We start from the raw sequence: 26,593 nt of genomic DNA, 5'->3' as shown, positions 1-26,593 counted from the left end.
CAAATTCTTGTGGGTATTAAAAAGAGAATACACATATTTTTACACATTTCAACTATCATATGATATCTCATATCAATCAAATATGTTACGCAACACCACTTAATACTGATCCATATTACATGGCTTCATTCATTTTGACCTAGCTGTGATCTCGTACTAGAGAGAAGGCCACAGGATTCAGTCATACAGACAGGTTCATCAGGATGGGTGTTTGGACACCATTAACCCAGATTAGATTCCAGACAGACAGTAGAGGCACATGGCCCTGTATTAATCCTGTTGATATACTGTGGAGAGGAGAGCTGTGTGAGCATGGCACAGTGGCAACAGTTCAGATCACTCACTCTAAGATGTCTTTCTCTCCTGCTGGGTAGCTTAGATATTGGAACCAGTAGGTGTAGCTATATGACATGAATTTAATTAAGTCTGGTATTGACTGTACTGTACTCTAGCTTTTGTATGATTGTCTATTATTCTCATCTATATACTGTCTGTTTACATCTATTGTGAAACGTGACCTAGGGAGAAGCTATGTCCCAAAGGTATCAGATTTGAATGTTCAATATTATTTTAATTTTAAGGTCTTACCCAATCAAAGTCAGTTTCCCCCTTTTATTTCAAATAAAGATGGTAGGCTACAAGGTTATAGGCCTAACCCCCACCCCCATATGCTGTCTTTGATATATTATGTATTAATTCATCGATAGCTATGAAATATTAAACGCTTATCCCGAGGTTCAAGCATGACGTTATTCATTTGCTATCATAATAATTGCCACACATCAACGGGGAGTGTCCTGTCGTCCCATTCAATTGTTCAATTGTTTGTTGGGTTTTAATTGGTCGACGTCCCTCGCATCGCTGCTCGAGCCTCGGAGGAGAGCGGAGCCAACCAACAGAAGGCGAAGAAAGAGGAAGTGAAAACATCAGCACAATTTAGCGCTCAGGAGAGGGACAGAAAACACAGAACTGACTGACTGTCTGTCTGTGACACCAACTCCGAACATCAGCGCTTTGGCACAGGATAAGTCCCCGCGCTTTGCCAGGTTGGTAAACATTCAAAATGTTCTTTGATTTAGCCTACACAGAAAGCATGTATTTGAGTTTTTTTCTTTGCTTCTACTGATTTAGGCTACACGCTATTAAACACCTCCCTACTATTGCCAATGTTACTGCCAGTGTTACATTTCAGGTTATATACAGTAGCCTAGTCTGCGCGCCATGGAAATTGTGTCAGTAGGCTACTTTTCAGCAGGAGTGGCCGCCAGTGGTTCTGGGCGCTGTTCTGTTGATTGACACGCTTGCTCAAAACAATCCAGCCGCTCTTGAAGTTGGCTCGTTCGCCTCCAGTTTACAATTCCACCCTGAACACTGGACTTCCCATGAAATAGGTCGTGTATGTGGTCGTGTGTTGTTGAAACACAAGTGGATAACTTGTTTACAAAATAGCTCTGTCCATACTTTGTTCTGTAGCATACAGGGCAAGTTACAATATATCCTCGATCAGTTTAGAAGTGTTATTTATATGAATAAGAAGATTATTGAATGACTAGGCATACAATCGTATTTTTCTTTTAGTTCTTAATCAAAGAGCTCAAACTTCCCTGGTTCAGCTTTGGCCACTGTAAACCTGAATTAACCCACAGGCTCATCTCCTCCTGCCTATGTTTCCCTTGCACGTGGTTTTGAAAATGTTTCACCTCCTTCAGATTGAGTTGCTTTTATTGTATGAGGGATATACGCAATGACCAGATATGGGAGGCACGCTATCAATTCAACCACATTAAATTCATTGCATTGCAATCAATGGCATTTTGGGAGTAATTGTAGGCTAGAAGCATCCAGTGGCAGCAGTTTGCCTGCAGGTGTTTTCTCTATAGATGTTTTCTCTATAGATGTTTTATTTATCCTATAGATGTTTTCTCTATTCTATAGATGTTTTCTCTCTAGATGTTTTCTCTATCCTATAGACGTTTTCTCTAGATGTTTTCTCTATCCAATAGACGTTTTCTCTAGATGTTTTCTCTATCCTATAGATGATTTCTCTATAGATGGTTTCTCTAGATGTTTTCTCTATCCTATAGATTTTTCTATAGGTGGTTTCTCTTGATGATTTCTCTATCCTATAGATCAGTGGTTGGCAAACATTTTATAGTCCCGTTGTTTTGTTTGTTGCCATCATTGTAAGCCTGCCACACACAATACGATACATTTATTAAACATAAGAATGAGTGGGAAGTGACAAAGAGCTCTTATAGGACGAGGGCACAAATAATAATAATCAATAATTTTACTCTTTATTTAACCATCTTACATAGAAAACCTTATTTGTTCATTGAAAATGGTGAATAACTCACCACAGGTTAATGAGACGGGTGTGCTTGAAAGGATGCACATAACTCTGCAATGTTGGATTGTATTGGAGAGAGTCTCGGTCTTAAATAATTCTCCACACAGTCTGTGCCTGTATTTAGTGAGGGCTGAGAATCCACTCTCACATAGGTATGTGGTTGCAAAGGGCATCAGTGTCTTAACAGCGCAATTTGCCAAGGCAGGATACTCTGAGCGCAGCCCAATCCATAAATCTGGCAATGGCTTCTGATTTGAAATCAATTTTCACAGAACCACTTGTTGCAATTTCCTTGAGGCTCTCTTGTTCAGATATCGGTAAGTGGACTGGAGGCAGGGCATGAAAGGGATAATGAATACAGTTGTTTGTGTCATCCATTTCGGGGAAAGTACCTGCGTAATTGCGCACCCGACTCACTCAGGTGCTTCGCTATTTGACGTTGTCTGTAAGCTTGAGTTCATTTACACACAAAAAAAATCATACAATGATGGAAAGACCTGTGTTGTCCTTCTTAATGCAGACAAAGAGCTCCAACTTCTTAATCATAGCCTCAATTTTGTCCAGCACATTGAATATAGTTGCGGAGAGTCCCTGTAATCCTAGATTCAGATCATTCAGGCGAGAAAAAACATCACCCAGATAGGCCAGTCGTGTGAGAAACTCGTCATTATGCAAGCAGTCAGACAAGTGAAAATGATGGTCAGTAAATAACTAAGCTTGTCTCTCAATTAAAAAAAAAACGTGTCAATACTTTGCCCCTTGATAACCAGCACACTTCTCTGTATGTTGTAAAAGTGTTTCATGGTTGCTGCCCATATCATTGCATAGAGCAGAAAATACACGAGAGTTCCGGGGCTTTGCTTTAACAAAGTTAAATGGCGCCGGAGGGTAGGGCTGCCGTCTCATCGGCTCTCAACCAAGCATGCAATTATTATTATTTTTTTTTTCAAATTGTTCGTAACCTGTTTTGTTCATAATTTTGCTGCTACTGTCTCTTATGACCGAAAAGAGCTTCTGGACATCAGAACTGGGATAACTCACCTCAAATTGGACGAGGAGTTCTTCTTCAATGAGTCTGACGCGAGGGGTATACTGCAGACACCCAACCAGGCCCGATCCCCGTGACCCGCTGTAGAAGTAAACAGAGATTTCAAGGCAAAAGATCCGGGTGCCTTGCCAGGATCAGGCGACGGTGGCTAATTTGCCCTTGCCTTCCATTCTGCAAGCTAACGTTCAATCACTGGGAAATAAATGGGATGAACTGAAAGCACGTATATCCTACCAACTGGACATTAATAACTGTAATATCTTATGTTTCACTGAGTCGTAGCTGAACGACGACATTAAGAACATACAGCTGGCGGGTTATGCACTCTATCGACAAGACAGAACAGCAGCCTCTGGTGAGACACGGGGCGGGGACCTATGCATTTATGTAAACAACATCTGGTGCACGATATCGAAGGAAGTCTCAAAGTTTTGCTCGCCCGAGGTAGAGTATCTCATGAGCTACCTATCTGAATTTTTCGTAGCTGTCTACGTACCACCACAGAGCGCAGTTGGCACGTAAACTGCACTCAATGAGCTGTATTCCGCCGTAAGCAAACAACAACATTTCTATCAGCATGTTAAATGTGCAACCAGAGGTGAAAAAGATTCTAGACCACCTTTACTCCACACACAGAGACACATACAAAGCTCTCCCTCACCGTCCATTTGGCAAGTCTGACCATAACTCTATCCTCCCGATTCCTGCTTACAAGCAAACATTTTAACCAGGAAGCATCAATGACTCAGTCTATAAAAAAGTGGTCAGATGAAGCAGATGCTAAACTATGGGGCTGTTTTGCTATCACAGACTGGAACATGTTCCGGGATTCTTCCGATGGCATTGAGGAGTACACCACATCAGTCACTGGCTTTATCAATAAGTGCATCGAGGACGTCGTCCCCACAGTGACTGTACGTACATACCCTACCCCATGGAGCAGGTTGAGAGCTTCAAGTTCCTTTGGTGTCCACATCACCAACAAACTAACATAGTCCAAGCACATCAAGACAGTCGTGAAGAGGGCACGACAAAACCTGTTCCCCCTCAGGAGACTGAAAAGAAGATTTGGCATGGGTCCTCAGATCCTCAAAAGGTTTTACAGCAGCACCATTCAGAGCATCCTGACGTGTTGCATCACTGACTGGTACGGCAACTGCTCGGCCTCGGATCACAAGGCACTACAGAGGGTAGTGCGTACGGCCCCGTACATCACCGGGGCCAAGCTTCCTGGCACCGAAGATCTCTATACCAGGCGGTGTCAGAGGAAGGCCCTACAAATTGTCAAAGACTCCAGCCACCCTAGTCATAGACTGTTCTCTCTGCTACTGCACAGCAAGCGGTACCGGAGCACCAAGTCTAGGTCCAAGAGGCTTCGAAACAGCTTTACCCCCAAGCCATAAGACTCCTGAACATCTAATCGAATGGCTACCCAGTCTATTTTCACCCCCCTCCCCACACACTGTTGCTATTCTCTGTTATCTATGCATAGCCACTTTAATAACCCTACCTACATGTTCATAATTACCTCCACCGGTGCCCCCGCACATTGACACACTGACTCTGAACCGGTACCCCCTGTATGTAGGCCCGCTATTGTTATGTACTGCTGCCCCTTAATTATTTGTTTTTCTTATCGTTAACTTTTTTTTGGTATTGAAACTGCATTGTTGGTTTAGGGCTTGTAAAGTAAGCATTTCTCTGTAAGGTCTACACTTGTTGTATTCGGTGCATGTGACAAATAAAATCTGATTTGATTTGAAAACGTCTTTCAAGCTGTCAGGCAATCCAGTGTACCCAAGTGGTGTCGGGTGCAACTGCTTGCACGTGCATTACCACTCCACTATGTCTCCCTGTCATGGCTTTTGCGCCATCAGTACAGATACCAAGACATCTTGACCACCAAAGTCCATTTGATGTCACAAAGCTGTCCAATACTTTAAAAATGATCCTCTCCTGGGTTTCAGTGGTTTGCAGAAGAGGATGTCTTCCTTAATTGACCCCCCATAAACGTAATGGACATATACCAGGAGCTGTGCCAGGCCTGCCACGTCTCTTGACTCATCCAGCTGTAACGCATAGATTCCACTGGCTTGTATGCGAAGTTGTAATTGTTTCAAAACATCTCCTGCCACGTCACTGATGAGTTGTGAAACAGTGTTGTTTGATGAAGTCATTGTCTATAGTTTTTTTGGCCTTTTCCCCCAGCATTGTCCCAGCCATATCTGTGGCAGCAGGAAGAATTAAGTCCTCCACAATAGTATGAGGCTTGCCTGTCCTAGCTACTCGGTAGCTCACCATATAAGATGCTTCTAGCCCCTTCTTATTAATGGTATCTGTTGCTTTTATACATGTCTTACTACTCGAAAGTCGTCTTAATTCTTGCTCAAACTCCCGTGGCTTATTTTTCTAATTGTTGTATTTAGTTTCTAAATGTCTGCACAAGAGTGAAGGTTTCATCAAGTTGTGAGTTAGTACTTTTGCACATATAACACACTGTGGCTGAGGAAAGGCACTACTCCCAATATAAGTGAACCCCAAGTCAATGTCGTTCTCAGCATAGTTGCACCTCTTCGATGGTCCAACGTCTCTGTCTGTTGTTCGGTGCTTTCCCGGGTAAGGGGGCAGTAGCTTGGCGCTTTCCCGGGTAAGGGTGCAGTAGCTCTTCGGCTGCATCAGATTCTCAACGGTCAGTGTCCATGCTAGCTGGGCTACCAACAAATCTATTATGAATTACTGATGCTAGCATTGGATGTGCTCGTGGAAGCAGAACAACTTGTCGACAGGTGCAGGTATAGTATTGCTGGTAGTAGCAGTACTATCAGTAGAGCTGTTATGTGTCTTAATGAATGCGGGCCTTACTAAATGGACTGATTGAGAATTGTGATTTACAATTTATTTGGCATACCCCCGATAGTTTGGGAATACCCGCTATAGAGGAATTCTCTATCCTATAGATGTTTTCTCAAGATGTTTTCTCTATCCTATAGATGATTTCTTTATATATGTTAATTCTATAGATGTTTATTATATCCTATAGATCTTTTCTCTATAGATGTTTTCTCCATCCTATAGATTGGATCATTTATCTTGAAAAAATGACACACACACCAATCCTATGTTTTCGGAGCTGCTTCGTCTGACTGTGAGTGTGTGTGACAGTAGTATGGCCCCAGCTATGATGATCTCAGAGACCTCTTCACAGAGGGCAGTGCAGCCCCTCATCCATGTTCCGTTAACCAGAAGAGATGTGTGTTTGTTTGTTGTGATGGCACAGCAGCAGGAATGCCCGTTTCATCATGTCCTATTGATATAAACACACCGAAGATACTGGCTCCCTCCGAGTCTGGCTGCCAGGGATTATGGGTGTCAGGACTGTGGTAGACAGATGTGACTGTATTGGAAATATTTATGGCGTATCATTGGATATGAAGGCCAGTGTAGACTATCCCTTGTATTGATATTGGCCTTGCCTTGTACTGAGTTCCTCAAAGATGCCAACCGATTCTTAATTCCTCAGTTACATATCAGTGGTATCTACATTTTCTGCCTTATGGAGATTTGGTATGGGGTTTAGGATGGAGCTAATTGCCTGATTTGATTAAGTTGTAGTCTTACAGTATGCGTTCATCTAACAGAGTACAATACGTTGTCACAATTGATGTGGTGTCACTTGATGCCTCCATAAATCTACACAACAATGTAGTCATATAACCTATTCCTAAATCCACTATGTGTGTGTTTGTTTTTACTAACTCTTCTTCACACCTGGAGGACCAGTGTGTCCAGCCTGGAAAGCCTTGACTAGCAGTCCAGAAGTGATGTGTCAGTAGAATATCATCCCTTTTTATAGACCCCTGAAGAACAGTATGACAAAGAAATTGAACACACAGGGAAAATACTATTTTAATTGTCATAACACACAGACGCACGCACGCACGCACGCACGCACGCACGCACGCACGCACGCACGCAGGAGAAAAGACTGTTTAAATGGTCAGAGCAAGCTCCTGCCCGATTCTTGATTTGCCCAAATAAACATTTCTAAACCCCTAAGGGGTCTTTAAATGAAAATGACACACAGTTAATAGTATTTAGAAGTGAATTCTTTCCAGCTTTGGTTTTCCCCCTCACATTTATCCCAGTATAAGCCTCATTGATGAAGAGGAATTATGTTAAAGAGCAGTATCTTTTGTTTTAAATCTAGAGATTAATAATCTAGAGATTTTTATTTATTTAACTAGGCAAGTCAGTTAAGAACAAATTCTTATTTACAATGACTGCCTACCCCGGCCAAACCCTAACGACGCTGGGCCAATTGTGCGCCGCCCTATGGGGCTCCCAATCACGGCCCGGTTGTGATACAGCCTCGAATCGAACCAGGGTCTGTAGTGATGCCTCTAGCACTGAGATGCAGTGTCTTAGACCACCGTGCCAGTCAGGAGATCAAGGTCTGCACTTTCTGAATAGGAGTGTTGATCTAGGATCAAGTCCCGCCTGTCCATAATAATCTGATTCATTATGACTTAAAATGCTAAACTGTTCCCAAATCAGCACTCACATTCAGAGATGCTTGATACATATGGGTTAGGTTGCAGACTGAAAGGAGATCGTTCCAAGGGAGCATGGCTCATTCAGATTCACCACATGTGCCTGGGTGCACATAAATTGCTCTGAAGTTTGGCACCCTCTCACCTCCAACCATGGCAATTTATGAGTAGAAAACCTCGCCTGGCATTCTCTCTCTCTCTCTCTCTCTCTCTCTCTCTCTCTCTCTCTCTCTCTCTCTCTCTCTCTCTCTCGTTCTTGCTGAGGTATGTAAATTGTTATCCTATTGATGTATTCCTCGCTTGCTATTTGTTAATCTTAATGGTTTCCCCCACCAGAAGTCCTGTCTAAAAAGCTTCCAGTTGCCGCCTGTCAAACTTTTTTGACTCAAACTTCACTGTCTTTTTTACCTCGCCGGGTTGGCAGTGTTTAATACCCTAAACATCCTATTTATAATCCTTTAATCTGTTAGTAAATCTCTCCTAGGCTCGACATGTCCTCATGTAGCTTAAGGTTGAATTGATTCGATGTTCCATTTAAGATTTATGTATCCAGGTGTTTTAATGGCTCCCTGCAGTGTTACAGCGTTAATTGAAACCGCAGGTAAATGTAAATGAAGGTGTTATACTCTAAAGTAACACACACACACACACACACACACACACACACACAGAGTTTGAGATGAGGTGATGCTAATCCAGTCATTTGTAGTATAAATCTGTGATGCTGCAAACACTGAATACACAATGAACCTCTTGTCTTGTGACAGTTATTAATATTACACCACAGAAGCACTGGCTTAAGGGAATGGCAGAACTGTAAGGAAATGGGCTCACTGCGTTTATATTCTTCTGCTGTACAGTCGTGGCCAAAAGTTTTGAGAATTACACATTCATTTCCACAAAGTTTGCTGCTTCAGTGTCTTTAGATATTTTTGTCAGATGTTACTATGGAATACTGAAGTATAATTACAAGCACATCTTAAGTGTCAAAGGCTTTTATTGACAATTACATGAAGTTGATGCAAAGAGTCAATATTTGCAGTGTTGACCCTTCTTTTTCAAGACCTCTGTAATCTGCCCTGGCATGCTGTCAATTAACTTCTGGGCCACATGTCAGGACTACCTGACATGATGACTCCTTGCTGTCCCCAGTCCACCTGGCCGTGCTGCTGCTCCAGTTTCAACTGTTCTGCCTGTGATTATTATTATTTGACCATGCTGGTCATTTATGAACATTGGAACATCTTGGCCATGTTCTGTTATAATCTCCACCCGGCACAGCCAGAAGAGGACTGGCCACCCCACATAGCCTGGTTCCTCTCTAGATTTCTTCCTAGGTTTTGGCCTTTCTAGGGAGTTTTTCCTAGCCACCGTGCTTCTACACCTGCATTGCTTGCTGTTTGGGGTTTTAGGCTGGGTTTCTGTACAGCACTTTGAGATCTCAGCTGATGTACGAAGGGCTATATAAATACATTTGATTTGATCCTGACTGATGGCAGCCCATTCTTGCATAATCAATGCTTGGAGTTTGTCAGAATTTGTGGGTTTTTGTTTGTCCACCTGCCTCTTGAGGATTGACCACAAATTCTCAATGGGATTAAGGTCTGGGGAGTTTCCTGGCCATGGACCCAAAATATTGATGTTTTGTTCCCCGAGCCACTTAGTTATCACTTTTGCCTTATGGCAAGGTGCTCCATCATGCTGGAAAAAGCATTGTTCATCACCAAACTGTTCCTGGATGGTTGGGAGAAGTTGCTCTCGGAGGATGTGTTGGTACCATTCTTTATTCATGGTTGTGTTCTTAGGCAAAATTGTGAGTGAGTCCACTCCATGGGCTGAGAAGCAACCCCACACATGAATGGTCTCAGAATGCTTTACTGTTGGCATGACACAGGACTGATGATAGCGCTCACCTTGTCTTCTCCGGACATGCTTTTTTTCCAGATGCCCCAAACAATCAGAAAGGGGATTCATCAGAGAAAATTACTTTACCCCAGTCCTCAGCAGTCCAATCCCTGTACATTTTGCAGAATATCAGTCTGTCCCTGATGTTTTTCCTGGAGAGAAGTGGCTTCTTTGCTGCCCTTCTTGACACCAGGCCATCCTGCAAAAGTCTTTGCCTCACTGTGCGTGCAGATGCACTCACACCTGCCTGCTGCCATTCCCACAGCTGAATCAACTTTAGGAGACGGTCCTGGCACTTGCTGGACTTTCTTGGGTGCCCTGAAGCCTTCTTCACAACAATTGAACCGCTCACCTTGAAGTTCTTGATGATCCGATAAATGCTTGATTTGGGAGCAATCTTACTGGCAGCAATATCCTTGCCTGTGAAGCCCGTTTTTGTGCAAAGCAATGATGACGGCACGTGTTCCCTTGCAGGTATCCATGGTTGACAGAGGAAGAACAATGATTCCAAGCACCACCCTCCTTTTGAAGCTTCCAGTCTGTTATTCGAACTCAACCAGCATGACAGAGTGATCTCCAGCCTTGTCCTCGTCAACACTCACACCTGTGTTAACGAGAGAATCACTGACATGTCAGATGGTCCTTTTGTGGCAGGGCTGAAATGCAGTGGAAATGTTTTTGAGATTCAGTTTATTTGCATGGCGAAGAGGGACTTTGCAATTAATTGCAATTCATCTGATCACTCTTCAAAATATTCTGGAATATATGCAAATTGCCATCATACAAACTGAGGCAGCAGACTTTGACACAAATATTAATTTTCATTCTCAAACTTTTGGCCACGGCTGTACTCTGATCAGTTCTTGATCATTGTTTGTACTCTTCAGTAAGTAAGTACTCTTCTGTAATCTGTACTGAGACCAGAGGACTGAGCCTGATTTGAGGGCAACGAAGCCCCCTCAAGTAGGTTTGACATTGTTATGGTTCAGCCAGCTCAACAGAGTTTAACTGTTACGTGATAGTAAATCATCTGTTAAGTGATAGTATTCACTTTGTCCCCTAACATTCCAGCTGTACTCAAGAAGACTTAGGTCCTAATGAGTTGTGTTAATCAGATATTTCTGTCTATTTAGTATCCCACCACCACATACCATCCCTCCCCACAGATATTTGAACAAGTTCGCTAACCGATAGTTATTGATTTGGTCTACCCCTTTTCAGCTGTCTGTGGAAGAGCTTGTACAGTATGTAGCCTTTTTGAGTTTTGGTATTTAGTTCCCTGTTACTATGAACCAGTCAGATGAACATTTTAATGTTTGGAATTTATCTAAGTATAGCTTGGATGGGTGCAGATGTGTTTTTTGTCTCTCGTTGTGTGTGCATTGGAGTGTGGTGTGAGTGTGTCAGGATGGTGTTGGATGTGTTGATTATATTTCTCTCTGTTATACAGGTCATCTCCAGCAGCTGGAGCATGCTGGTGTACAACCCAGGTGTTCACACAGGTTAGCTCCAGCTGTGGACTCACTGTGTTTCCTCTACTACAGGTTTCACAGGATGGGTCACTGCTCACCTACTGCTGCGTTTTATGGATCCACCTTATTCTCGTCATGTTCCATCGCTCTCGTCGTTCTCCACATAAAAATATTATGATGTGGACTTCTGATGCTCAGTAATGCTTGCACACTCGTGTGCACGGATCAGTTGGAAATCCAATCATGATCCTGATGGCTTGCTCGGAGTCTACAGCCGGTGTTTAAATTCACCCCTCTGACGCAAAGACACTGTCTACGAGAAGCCTTCTGCTACTGTATAGCTCCTGTCAGTGTTTCACCTCCTTTTCAGGTGAGGCACAAAGGCCCCCAAAACAAAATCCAAACCCCCTGGCACCAAACTATCTAGCCTGCTTTTGTTTGTCTATATACTATGGTATGTATGGTATGTTAACTTCTTAGTGATCCCTTCGCACGATTTGACAACACCCAGTGAAATAGAACAGAGCAGCACGGCTGGCCCCTAAATGTACAGAGATGATATGCATTTACATCTCACATGGCTCAAAGTGGAGGAGATAATGACTTCATCACTACTTGTTTGCAAGACATGCCACCAAAGGTCTCTTTACAATCCCCAAGTCAAGAACAGACTATGGGAGGCGCACATTACTACATAGAGCCATGGCTACATGGAACTCTATTCCACATCAGGTAACTGATGCAAGCAGTAGAATCAGATTTTTAAAACAGATAAAAATACACCTTATTGAACAGCGGGGACTGTGAAGAGACACATACACATGATAAGACATGCACTCTACACACATACACATGGATTTTGTATTGTAGAGTAGTGGCCTGAGGGAACACACTTAATGTATTGTGTAAAGTGTTGTAATATGTTTTATTGTATATAACTGCCTTAATGTTGCTGGACCCCAGGAAGAGCTGCCTCGGCAGCAGCTAATGGCCATCCTTTAATAAATACAATTCAAATTTGGTGCTTAGTTGATTGTGGAAAACGCAGTCTCAGGCTCCGCTCCAAAATCTCCCGTAAGTGTTCAATTAGATTTAGATCTGGCGACTGAGACGGCCATGGCATATGGCTTACATCGTTTTCACGCTCATCAAACCATTCAGTCGCCACTCGTGCCCTATGGATGGAGGCATTTTCGTCCTGGAAGAGACCACTCCCATTACGATAGAAATTATTCACCATTGGTTGAAGGTGATCACTCAGAATGGCTGATTTATTTATTGGTGTTTACCATGCCAGGAACATATACCACACGCCATAACAGATCCGCCAGATAGCCCAATGGAGAGCACTACATCACTCTCTACACTGTAGCACTGCCGTGTGTGTGTGTGTGTGTGTGTGCGCACACGTCTCTCCCTCCCTGCCTGCTCCCTTTCCATGCAGCATAGACGTGGCATGTGAGTCACAGCACTCCTCTCCTCTGTCTGTCGCGCTCGCTCGCTCTCTCCCTCCCTGCCTGCCGCTCACAGCACAGGTCTTATCAAAGCCTGCCCCTGATGGGAGAGGACAGCACATGGATGGATGGATGGATGGATGGATGGATGGATCGTGAGCTGAACTGAAAATAAAGCAAGGCGTTAGATTGGATGGAGGGAGAGATGGCTGGATCAGTTTGCTCGGTTTCTAAGAAACCATAAGCTCTCTTGCTCTCTCTCTGCCTCTCACTCCTTCCTTCCTCTCTCCCTTGGCTGACCCTCTTGTTATCTCTTTGATCTGTTTCTCATTTCCACTCCAGTACGTACGATCTGACTATGCAAATGTATGGAGCCGTAGCCTAATGAAACAGCACTGTGTACGGAAACCGAATTGATGTGCTCCTTTTTACCACATCAAGGAAAGAATGTTGCATAAGGCCTCCATTTTTTAAAAATTATGAGACAAAAGGGGGATAGGATAGATGTTTGATTTGAAAGAGACTAATATTTGAGAAATATTGTGTAGATTGGTTTTAAGGATGTAGCAATAGCTAAGTTAACTCTGCAGATTTTCATTTCTATACACTGATTAGGTTGTCAAATTTGCTTTCTCTGTGAGAGATCCTATCATACCTCAGTGGTAATTAACTGGAGGTGTGGCGATCTTTACTGACTGAGAATTCTAGATGCCAGTAAAAACTGGATAAGACTCTTACTGTGAGTGTGCGTGTGTGTGTTATGATGTTGTGGTGGAGTCATGTTCCCAGGGCAGTGATACACTCACTATCTTTCTTGTTGACTGTGTCATTCATCACAGGCTGACCTTGAGTTTAACAACAACTCACAGAACCAGGAATCTGACTGTCAGATGATAAAGAATCAAGAAAATAGGTGTCCCAAATGGCACCCTATTCACTAAAAAGTGCACTACTTTTGACCCTATTCACTATATAGTGCACTACTTTTGACGAAGGCCCAGAGAGCTTTGGTCAAAAGTAGTGCACTATGTACAGTGCCTTCGGAAAGTATTCAGACCTCTTGACTCTCAACATTTTGTTAGGTTACAGCCTTATTCTAAAATGGATTAAATTATACATTTATACACAATACTCCATAATGACAAAGCTAAAACGGGGTTTAAAATGTAAATAAAAAAACAGAAATATTTTATTTACATAAGCATTCAGACCCTTTGCTATGAGCCACGAAATTGAGCTCCGGTGCATACTGTTTCCATTGATCATCCATGAGCTGTTTCTACAACTTGGAGCCCACCTGTGATAAACTCAATTGATTGGAGATTATTTGTAACAAACAATTTAATCCATTTTAGAATAAGGATCTAATTTAACAAAATGTTAGTCAAGGGGTCTTAATAGGATACCAATTGGGACGCTCGCAGAATCTGTGGTATTCTCGCAGAATCTGTGGTATTCTCGCAGAATCTGTGGTATTCTCTAAATTTTTAGCAGAACCCAGATATAAGGACCTATCTTTTACAATGGAGTTTAGAGAGAATACAGACATTATCGTTGGCAGCATCACATCCCCATATAAACAATGGATTACATTCCTACAACCACAGTCCGACAGGCTCATTCATGTCTGTATCTTAACTAGAGAAGGCTGCTCAAAACACGGCAAGGGCTGGGTCTCAAACACGATTTTCGTTAGCCGGTAATTGCTGGCTTTTGGCCCAAAAAGAAAAGCCGATAAATAGCATTGTTGCCAAATTGACTGGAAGAAAAAACAATGGTTAACAGGCTATCAGTGTGTCACCCACTACTTTACAATGTGATCTGGAGGCAGTATGCGTTTTGAAATCATACTTAGTTGTTTGAAACCTGAATGTTGTACTTAATATTATGAGGCATGTTTTACCTTGCTTGAAAATCCGACCATAGAAACGTGGAGCAAAGTATTTGATGAAGACTTCATAGGGTTTCAAGTTTCAGGAAGCGTACAATTTATCCTACCATTTATACCGATCTGCATGCCAGTTATGATTTTCATATGTGCATTTTCATGTAAGTTTCATTTCAATAATAACGTTTTCGTTTCTCAAAATCATTGTCAAGAGGTTAATCATAAAACTCTTAATTTAAAATGATACAAATATGAAAGTTAAAATTCAACTAATGCGAGAGCAGCAGCCTCTGCCATGTGGACACATTCATGCACAGTGACTATTGGCTACTACATTACCTAAATGAGCGTATGGAACTAACTCCGATATGGCCCATGCAGCCGTTGGCCTCTCACTTTCATTTGTCAACTAAGTAAATAACATAAGGCCGACCAAATATAAACTGTTTAAAATATACCGATGAAAGAACTGAAATGTTCAAATTTTCAATCACATTATTCTCTTTACCTAGCCTGTTTCCCTCCCTCTTCTATCTGTCTTGACTTGAGCAATTTCTTGTGAAGTGCAACATTGATTTGATACAATCAACTGGATCCAGCACTACACTGTAGCTAGTGAACTTGCAACATTGTATCAACTATAGTCTATTCTAGGCCCTCAGCTTTTCCCTGCAGTGAGCTCAGGACAGACAACTGATTTTGCACAAGGGAAAGGTATTTTATGACATTTCCACTGGATATATGGGATCATTAGATGGCTTTGTGATTATCGAGGGGGAGATTGTTGGAAATATTTTTTAAATAGGCCAACTGTGAGGAACTATTAGGCTACACACCCCTCTTTTTCTTGTCTCAACATATTAAATTCTACGTCGTTGTTGCATCTATAGATTCACCCTCTTTCTAAGTTTCTAACAGAGATTTTCATATCTGTCATATTTCGTTCGCATCAGGTGTGTTGATTAGAATGTTGTTTTCCAGCTAATTTGTATTTTGGCAAATGATTTGAAAATGATTTTATTGGCTGCTTCATTACAGGAGATGTGTGTTCTGTTAAGATGAATTACCATAATCTAAATGTGATTTCTGTCATTGAGCACCATGACATGACACCCTAATGGGTTAACTTAGCCTTATGATGCTTTTGGGGAAACCGGGCCCAGGTCTCTGGTCAAAAGTAGTGGCCAATATAGGGAATAGGTTGCAATTTTGGATGCAAACTCGAGAAAAGACCATCTGTCTGTTGTTGACTGTTTGTTGTGTCATGGCTGACATTGAATTTCAAAGTAAATGGGAAAACTCAAGGACGTTCAGATTTGCCACATACTCTCAACTCTTTGTCTGTATTGCTCTCTCTCATAACTGACCTGGTCAGTGTCTCTCTCTGTCTCTGTCTCTCTCTCTGAAAACAACAGATGATTGCCTCTAGAGCTTCTCTTAATGCAGCGACACACAACTCCCTTTGGTTTATGGCTCCCAGTTACTGACCCTTGGGACTCTAGCCTAGCTAGCTGACCAGTGCCATACACTGCTTTCAGAAAGTATTCTTACCCGGCTTCCGGTGATGCAACTTAGGAAATGGCTGCCTAGTTTTTCGTACTGCACATCGGTTGGGTTTTCCCCCCCCCTAAATTCAAGTATTTACTCTGAGCATTATAATAACTTACACAAAAGGGGAAAATAGGAAAAGGTCTCAGAGCTACAACAACAGCCCGTAACAAGACAGCGGAAGATATAATCGTCGATGAACCCGAGATGGCTAATGCTAGCGCAAATAAGATAGCAGCAGCAAAAGAACCCTCATCTTGTGAGGTGATAAAGGAGGAATTGTGCAAGGTGCTCACAGGCTTACGAGAGGAACTTTGAGAAGATGTTAGAAAATAACTAAATTAGTTCAAGAAGGACATTAACCAGAAACTTGAAGAAAACAAAGAAGAACTTCACAGTATATCTACAAGAATGGGGGACGCAGAACAGCGCATTGGGGAAACAAACACATTGAACACCGCAGTCAAGGTAATACTTGAACAGTCATTGAAAAACCAACACGCACTACAGGCAATAGTGACAGAACTCTAAGGTTTCTCACGTCGAAACAACACTAGACTTTATAACATAGTAGAGTGCGCAGAAAAATACTCTATGCCCAAATTCGTGGAGGGTCTATTCAAAGACATACGAGTGTTCTTTGATCATGACTACGCGGGAGAGATACTGAAAAGGAAAGAATACATCCCCATTAAGAAAGCACTTAAAGAGAAGGGTATACGCTTCCAAACATCATTCCCTGCAAAAATGTGGGTATTTCTGGAAAATGGCCTGGTTACATACGAGCATGCAGACGAGGCGGCTGAGGATCTGAAGTCGAGGGGTATCCCAGTGGAGTATACCGCCAGGAGAAAGGCGACATCACCAGCGGAAAGACTCGAGCAAGCTCTCCCATGGATCGTTGTCGACAAGCAGGGTCATGGAGAAAGAGCGAAACCATCTCGGTGAGAGGACGTTCACATCCGAGAGAGACTCATGCATTTCCAACGGGAAGATGTAAGACACTGAACCGGACTTAACAGAATTAATAGTTACCACGAGCTGTTAAGACTTTGGGTTGTTACGGTTGACATTGCAATAGGTAAAATATCTCCCCTATTTTCCCCAATGCTGAACAAGGGTGAGTAGCCAAAAGTCTGTGTTCTTTATGAACACACTAAGTAGCTTCACGTTAATAACATATATATTAGCTAAGGATTAATGACACATTGACAACGGGGCGTATCAAGGGGAGGATTCATGATATGCAAGCATGACCAATATAGTTTTCACTTGTAATTAACCAATGTGGATAAATATGTGCAAATAATAGCATGGTTTGTGTTCGCTGTAAAGCCTTTTGGAAATCTGACACTGTGGCTCGATTAACAAGAAGTTAATCGTTTAAACCGATGTATAACACTTGTATGATTTATGAGTATTTCTGTTTTTGAATTTGGCTCGCTGCTATTTCACTGGGTGTTCTTTTAATGGGATTGGCACGCAAAGGGATCACTTAAGAAGATAACCTGTTGGTGCACCGATCCCTTTAGCGGGATCATTTTCGTCAACACCTGCTGAATTGCAGAGCACCAAATACAAATTAAATATTTAATTTTCATGAAATCACAAGTGCAATATACCAAAACACAGTTTAGCTTGTTAATTTTAATTTTTATTTTACCTTTATTTAACTAGGCAAGTCAGTTAAGAACAAATTCTTATTTTCAATGACTGCCTAGGAACAGTGGGTTAACTGCCTGTTCAGGGGCAGAACGACAGATTTGTACCTTGTCAGCTCGGATTTGAACTTGCAACCTTTCGGTTACTAGCCCAACACTATAACCACTAGGCTACCCTGCCGCCCCCACCTGGCGTGTCAGATTTCAAAAAAGCTTTACAGCAAAAGCAAACCAAGCGTTTTATGTGAGGACAGCTCTCTCAGCAGACAAAACATTACAAACAGCTAGCAGCAAAGTGGATTGGTCAGAAAGGCAATACAATTTTACCTTTGATCTTCGGGTGTTTGCACTCATGAAACTCCCAGTTACACAATAAATGTTTGTTTTGTTCGAAAAATATTATTTTTATATCCAAAAACTTCCATTTGGTTGACGCGTTTTGTTGAGTAATCCTCAAGCTCGTGCAGGTCACGACGGGCAGACACAAATTCCAAATAATATCTGTAAAGTTCGTAGAAACATGTAAAAGTTTTTTATAATAAATCCTCTGGTAGTTTTCGCAATAAATAATTGATTAATATTTTGACCGGACTGTAGCCTTTTCAATAGGGAGAGAGAGAAAAGGTCTGCTCCAAGCTGCTCGTGCATGCAAAAATCTAAGGTCACCCAGCTATCCACTGACGCGATGTGATCATTACTCTGAAAGGTGAGCGAGAAAAGCCTGAAACTATGTCTAAAGACTGTTCACGCCATGTGGAAGCCATAGATATCTCCTTTAAATGGAGGGAAGGCATGCAATGGAACAGAGAGGTTTCAGAATAACAGCACTTCCTGGTTGGATTTTCCTCAGGTTTTCGCCTGCAATATCAGTTCTGTTATACTCACAGACAATATGTTGACAGTTTTGGAAACTCTAGAGTTTTCTATCCCAATCTGCCATTATATGCATATTCAAGCTTCTGGGCCTGAGAAATAGGCAGTTTCATTTGGGCACCTTTTTCATCCAAACATCAAAATACTGCCCCCTAGTCTCAAGAAGATGACACCTAAACTGAAATCATAACAGACTGGCTCCCTACATCCTTGTTGGAGGGAATGCGGCCTGTCAAGGGTGGATCACTCTCATACCTTTTGGACTTGCCCCGCAATCGAAACTTACTGGGGAGAAATAAGATCTATCATTGGAAAAATAATGGGATTTGACATAGAACAATCATTTAATTTCTTTGTACTTGGGTGAAATACCTGATAATTTACACACTGCCTACTGGCAGCCAGTAAAAAGGCTATCACTAGGAAATGTCTACAAAAATACCCTCCCACAGTGACACAATGGATAGACAGACATTGTAAAAGGAATACACCACATGGAGCGTATTACCTTTTGCTTTAAGAACACAAGAGGAGAGAGGTCAGGAATACTGGGAAAGTGGGTTTCGTACTTGAAAAAGGTCTAATTCAAAGATGTCAATATAACTAATATGATGAAGGTGTAGTGGTCTGGGTGTAGCTGGTGCAGAGGAATCAGGCGCAGGACAGCAGAGATGTGTAACACATGTAACTTTACTCAAATTCCAATAACATGTCGTAATACTGAGCCCACAATAACGGACCAAACATGCATAAAACAATCACGCACAAAAACCATGGGGAAAACAGAGGGTTAAATAATTAACATGTAATTGGGGAATTGAAACCAGGTGTGTTAAACAAAGACAAAACAAATGGAAAATTAAAAGTGGCTCAGCAATGGCTAGAAGGCCGGTGACGCCGAACGCCGCCCGAACGACTTCGGCGGAAGTCATGACAGTACACCCCAGCTGCGTGTCGACACCGACCTCGGGGACGACCCGGAAGGTGAGGCGCAGGGCGATCCGGATGGAGACGGTGGAACTCCCGCAGCAACGAAGGGTCCAAAACATCCTCCACCGGCACCCAGCATCTCTCCTCAGGGCCGTACCCCTCCCACTCTACGAGGTACTGAAGGCCCCTCGCCCGACGCCTCGAGTCCAGTGTGGCTCGAAAGGCATACGCCGGGGCCCCCTCGATGTCCAGAGGGGGCGGAGGAACCTCCCGCACCTCAGACTTCTGGAGTGGACCAGCCACCACCGGCCTGAGGAGAGACCTATGGAACAAGGGGTTAATACGGTAATCGGGGGCAAGCTGTAACCTGTAGCAAACCTTGTTCAGTCTCCTCAAGACTTTGAATGGCCCCACAAACCGCGGGCCCGGCTTCCGGCAGGGCAGGCGGAGGGGCAGATTTCAGGTCGAGAGTCAGATCTGGTCCCCCGGTCACTGCGGTTGGCGCTCGCATTCTGACCCCTCACGGCCCGTTGCAGGTGCACATGAGTGGCGTCCCAGGTCTCTTCCGAGCACTTAAACCATTCGTCCAACGCAGGAGCCTCGATCTGGCTCTGATGCAAAGGTTAGTGGAGGAGTGGTGGAGCCATGTGTAAACAGGGCCTCCACAGTCTGTAGGGCCGTAGGGAGACCAGGCAAAGGAAGGAGATGGCAGGACTTAGAGAACCGATCCACAACGACCATAATCGTGGTGTTACCCTGTGAGCGAGGAAGATCCGTGATGAAGTCCACCGATAGGTGTGACCATGGCCGTTGTGGAATGGGTAAGGGCTGTAATTTCCCTCTGGGCAGGTGCCTAGGGGCCTTGCACTGGGCGCACACCGAGCAGGAGGAAACCTAAACCCTCACGTCCTTGGCCAAGGTGGACCACCAGTACTTCCCACTAAGACAGCGCACTGTCCGACCGATGCCAGGATGACCAGAGGAGCGTGACGTGTTGCCCCGATAGATCAAATGGTCGCGGACAGCAGACAGAACATACAGACGCCCAGCTGGACACTGGAGGGGAGTGGGCTCTGTACGTAACGCCCGCTTGATGTCCGCGTTCAGCTCCCACACCACCGGTGCCACCAGGCACGAGGCCGGAAGTATGGGAGTGTGATCTATGGACTGCTCCTCTGTGTCATACATCCCGGACAGTGCGTCTGCCTTAGCGTTCTGGGAACCAGGTCTCTAGGACAGGGTGAAAACAAAACGGGTAAAGAACATGGCCCATCTTGCCTGGCGAGGGTTCAGTCTCCTCGCCGCCCGGATGTACTCCAGATTGTAGTGGTCAGTCCAGATGAGAAAAGGGTGTTTAGCACCCTCAAGCCAATGTCTCCATGCTTTCAGAGCCTTGACAACAGCCGACAGCTCCCGGTCCCCCACATCATAGTTTCGCTCCGCCGGGCTGAGCTTCTTTGAAAAGAAAGCACACGGGCGGAGCTTTGGTGGCGTACCCGAGCGCTGAGGGAGCACGGCTCCTATCCCAGCCTCGGACACGTCCACCTCCACTATGAACGTCAAAGAGGGATACGGATGAGCCAGCACGGGAGCCGAGGTAAACAGAGCCCTCCGGTGACCAAAAGCCCTATCCACTTCAGCCGACCACTGCAGTCACACCTGTCCCCCCCTTCAGCAGTGAGGTAATGGGAGCCGTTACCTGACCAAAGCCCTGGATAAACCTCCGGTAGTAGTTGGCAAACCCTAGAAACCGCTGCACTTCCTTTACCGTGGTGGGAGTCTGCCAATTACGCATGGCTGAAACGCGGTCACTATCCATCTCCACCCCTGAAGTCGAAATGCGGTACCCTAGGAAGGAGACGGACTGTTGGAAGAACAGACATTTCTCAGCCTTGGCGTACAGGTCATGCTCCAACAGTCAACTAAGCACCCTGCGCACCAGGGACACATGCTCGGCGCGTATAGCTGAGTATATCAGAATGTCGTCGATATACACCACTACACCCTGCCCATGCAGGTCCCAGAAAATCTTGTCTACAAAGGCCTGGAGACTGATGGAGCATTCATCAACCCGTACGGCACGACGAGGTACTCATAGTGCCCTGAGGTGGTACTAAATGCCCTCTTCCACTCGTCCCCCTCCCGGATACGCACCAGATTGTAAGCACTCCAGAGATCCAATTTTGTGAAGAAGCGCACCCCGTGCATTGACTCTATCACACTGGCTATGAGAGGCAGTGGGTAGCTGTACCTCAGTGATTTGGTTGATACCTTGATAGTCAATGCACGGGCACAGACCTCAATCCTTCTTCTTCACAAAAAATACACTCGAGGAGGCGGGTGAAGTAGAGGGCTGAATGTACCCCTGCCCTGGCATTGAGACATATTTTTCCATAGCCGCCGTCTCTTCCTGTGACAGAGGATAGACGTGACTCCTGGGAAGTGCTGTGTCTACCAGGAGATTTATCGCACAATCCCCCCCGTCGATGGGGTGGCAATTGAGTCGCCCTGTTCTTACAGAAGGTCGAGAGCCAGTTCGGCATATTCAGAGGGGATGCGCACGGTGGAGACCTGGTCTGGACTTTCCACCATAGTTGCACTGTCGGAAACCCCTAAACACCTCCCCGAGCACTCTCTTGACCATCCCCTGAGAGAATCAATAAGGAAAATATTAATTCTCTCCTTGTGACCCTCCTGCGTAACCATGCCCAGTGGAGCGGTGGCCTCCCTAATTAGCCATGACTCTAATGGTCGACTATCTAGGGCGTGCACAGGGAAGGGCATATCCACAGGAACAATGGGGATCCCTAAACTATGGGCAAATGCTCTGTCAATAAAATTCCCAGCTGCGCCTGAATCTACGAGCGCCTTATGTTGGGAATACGGGAAAAACTCAGGAAATGTATAAACAAAAACATGTGAGCAACAGGGGGCTCTGAGTGAGCCTGGTGCTGACTCACCTGGGGTGACACGAGAGTGCCCTGCCTGCTGCCTCGACTCCCAGAGGAACCTCCCCAGCACCGACCAGCAGTGTGGCCTCTGCGGCCACAGATGGTACAGGGAACAGCCCCTCCTCTGGTCGCCCTAAGCGCAGCCCCTCCCAGCTCCATGGGCGTCAGAGCGGTGGTGCTGGGGGATGGAACTGACAGGCCCCGATCCAGACGTCCGCGGGTAGCCAGCAGGTTATTCGGCCGGATGGACAGGCCAACCAGCTGGTCAGACGTGAGAGGGGTGTCCCTGCAGGCCAACTCCTGACGGGCGTCCTCACCTCAGCGAACTCCTGTGCGCTCCTCGTCCCAGATGGAACAGACGTTCACCCGCCACTCTACCCTTAGTCGGGTGGTCAAAAACTGCCCGACAGTGGCGGGTGAACTCTGCGTAATGGTCCAACACCGCTTCTCCTTCCCCCCATACGGCGTGGCCCACTCCAGGGCATTCCCTGAGAGACAGGAGACGAGGGCGGACACGCTCTCACGTCCCGAAGGAGCCGGGTGGACGGTCGCCAGGTAGAATTCCAGCTGGAGTAGGAACCCCTGGCATCCGGAAGCCGTCCCCTCATACTCCCTCGGGAGTGCGAGCCGAATCCCACTGGGACCGGGTGAAGGAATGGTGAACAGTGGTGCCTGTTGTAGTGGAGGCGCTGGAAGAACTTTTCTCTCCCCCATCGGTCCATCGTCTGCAGCACGTGATCCATGGCGGTGCAGAGACGTTGCAACATGGTCGCATGCTGCTGGACACGCTCCTCGACCGCCAAAGGGGGGTTGTGTGCTCCTGCTGACTCCATTTTTGTGGTGCGTGATTCTGTAGTGGTCTGGGTGTAGCTGGTGCAGAGGAGTCAGGCGCAGGACAGCAGAGATGAGTAACACAAGTAACTTTACTTAAATATTCCAATAACATGTCGTAATACTGAGCCCACAATAACGGACCGAACATACATAAAACAATCACGCACAAAAACCATGGTTAAATAATGAACATGTAATTGGAGAATTGAAACCAGGTGTGTAAAACAAAGACAAAACAAATGGAAAATGAAAAGTGGATCGGCGATAGCTAGAAGGCCGGTGACGTCGACCGCAGAACGCCGCCCGAACAAGGAGAGGGACAGACTTCAGCGGAAGTCGTGACAGAAGGTATGACGTGCACTATAACTGCCAGATAATTTTTGTTCTTTTATTTTACTTTATTGGTACTTTCTTTGTGTTCCTACAATAAAAACAAAGTATATATTTAAGTATTCATACCCCTTGACTTATTCCACATTTTGTAGTGGTAGAGCCTGCATTCAAAATGTATTAAATTGATACACACTACCCCATAATGACAAAGTGAAAACATGTTTTTTGATTTTTTTGCCAAATATATACACGATGAAATGCAGAAATATCTCATTTACGTAAGTATTCACATCCATGAGTCAATACAAATTAGAATCACCTTTGGAAGTGATTACAGCTGTGAGACTTTCTAGGCAAGTCTCTAAGAACTTTACTCACCTGGACATTATTCTTAAAAAATATACACTACCGTTCAAAAGTTTGGGGTCACTTAGAAATGTCCTTGTTTTTGAAAGATGAGTATTTTATTTTTTGTCCATTTAAAATAGGTGTACAGGGGCCCATTATCAGCAACCATCACTCCTGTGTTCCCACTGCACGTTGTGTTAGCTAATCCAAGTCTATCATTTTAAAGGCTAACACAACGTGCCATTGGAACACAGGAGTGATGGTTGTTTATAATGGGCCTCTGTACGCCTTTGTAGATACTCCGTAGAAAATCTGCCGTTTCCAGCTACAATAGTCATTTACAACATTAACGTCTACACTGTATTTTTGATCAATTTGATATTTTAATAGACAAAAAAATGTGCTTTTCTTTCAAAAACCAGTGACCCCAAATTTTGAACGGTAGTGTGTGTTTGTATATAACTATTAAGTTGTTGTTGGTTATTGCTAGACAGCCCAAAGACTTGCCATAGATTTTCAAGTAGATTTAAGTCAAAACGGTAACTGGGCCACTCAGAAACATTCAATGTTGTCTTGGTAAGCGACTCCAGTGTATATTTGGCCTTGTGTTTTAGCTTATTGACCTGCTGAAATGTGTGTCAGTGTTTGTTGGAAAGTAGACTGAACCAGGTTTTCCTATAGGTTTTTTCCTGTGCTTGGATCAGGATGCATGTTTTGGAATATTTTATTCTGTACAATCACTGCCATTTAGGTTAGTATTGTGGAGTAACTACAATGTTGTTGATCCATCCTCAGTTATCACAGGTATTAAACTCTTAACTGTTTTAAAGTTACAATTGGCTTCATGGTGAAATCCCTGAGCGCTTTCCTTCCTCTCCGGCAACTGAATTGATACACCATCCAAAGTGGATGGATGCCTCACACTTTGCATCAAATCCATAATTTGCAAATAAATTCATTAAAAATCCTACAATGTGATTTTCTGTCATAGTTGAAGTGTACCTATGATGAAAATTACAGGCCTCATCTTTTTAGGTTGGAGAACTTGCACAATTGGTGGCTGACTAAATACTTTTTTGACCCACTGTATGCTATATTAAATAGATTTGTGACTTTATAAATTGTAGATGTTCCAAAGGCATGCATCAGCAGCTTGTATGCGTGAAAGCCCCGAGATGGTAAATATGTTTAGAAAACGGTCAATTACCGTGAGACCGGCAGTTAATTGCTGACAAAAGTTCATGACCGCCACAGCCCTAGGTTTGAATACTTTCTGAAGGCACTGTATATAACAACATGACTGACTCGAAGACACCAGCATGCAGTTTGGCTGCTGGTTTCAACCTAGAAGCAATCCGTTTTCCGATTTGGCCCAGCTGCCAGTTAAGACTCACTAATAGTAACCCTCACACTTTGCATCAAATGCAATTTTATTGGTCACATACACATGGTTAGAAGATGTTAATGTGAGTGTAACTAAATGCTTGTGCTTCTAGTTCCGACAATGCAGTAATATCTAACAAGTAATCTAACAAATTCACAACAACTACCTTATACACACCTGTGAGCAACATGGAAGCAGCTAGTCAGTGAAAAATCCGGGGTGAAGTGTCCCCTTGTTACATATCTAGGATCAGCTTCCCCTGGCCGAATCCGAACCTTAACCATTAGTGGGGGGAATCCTAAACTGACCCAAGACCAGTGCCTATGGGCAATGTCACCCTAGTCCCTGTGTATGGGTACTGCCTGGCCAGTGAACAGACGCTCACTCGGTCCTACAGACTCCTGGGTTTGTCTGGAAAACGGCAGACTTTACAAAATGACGGATGAGACAGAGTTGCTCTAACTATGAAATACTGTAACACTGTAACCTCGCAGTCTGTCTTTGAGAAATGGGGGCAAGTCTGGGGGGAACCTCTCACAGCATGACACGTGGACCTCAGGGGAAGCTTTGTACTGTTGTGCCATCTGTTGACAAGCTCAGAGGGCAGAGATGGATGGATGCCTCTGTAATATTTATCTTTGTCATTTAATAATGAGGAGTGTGTCTGCCTGTTCTCTCTCAATTCAATTCAAAGGGCTTTATTGGCATGGGAAACATATTTTTGTATTGCCGAAGCAAGTGAAATAGATAATAAGCAAAAGTTAACAATATAAAAGGAAGAGTTAACATTACACTCACAAGTTCCAACGGACTAGAGGCATTCCATATGTCACATTGTGGCAATATACAGTGTTGTAACAATTTGTGAATAGATAAGTACTATTGTTTTCGAGTTCTTTGTGGATCTGTGTAATCTGAGGGAAATATGTGTCTCTAATATGGTATACAGTGGGGCAAAAAAGTATTTAGTCAGCCACCAATTGTGCAAGTTCTCCCACTTAAAAAGATGAGAGGCCTGTAATTTTCATCATAGGTACACTTCAACTATGACAGAAAATCACATT

General features: G+C 44.0%; 1 protein-coding gene across 4 annotated transcripts in view; it reads left to right on the top strand.

Moving 5' to 3' along the window:
• The first annotated feature begins 833 nt into the window (after positions 1–833).
• elmo1 (engulfment and cell motility 1 (ced-12 homolog, C. elegans)) overlaps positions 834–26,593 on the top strand; it is a 208,890-nt gene continuing 183,130 nt past the window's right edge. The window contains exon 1 of one of the 4 annotated variants that reach the window (XM_036970712.1): positions 834–1,046. The gene's annotated coding sequence lies outside the window, so the exon portion shown is untranslated. The remainder of the gene's footprint in view (positions 1,047–26,593) is intronic. The other 3 variants (XM_036970710.1, XM_036970716.1, XM_036970713.1) reach the window with 3 other exon arrangements.

The sequence above is a fragment of the Oncorhynchus mykiss genome, chromosome 32, assembly GCF_013265735.2.
Source record: "Oncorhynchus mykiss isolate Arlee chromosome 32, USDA_OmykA_1.1, whole genome shotgun sequence".
NCBI classification, from domain to species: domain Eukaryota; kingdom Metazoa; phylum Chordata; class Actinopteri; order Salmoniformes; family Salmonidae; genus Oncorhynchus; species Oncorhynchus mykiss.
The sequence above is the reverse complement of the archived record's forward strand: the minus strand, read 5'-3'. Positions and strand labels throughout refer to the sequence as shown.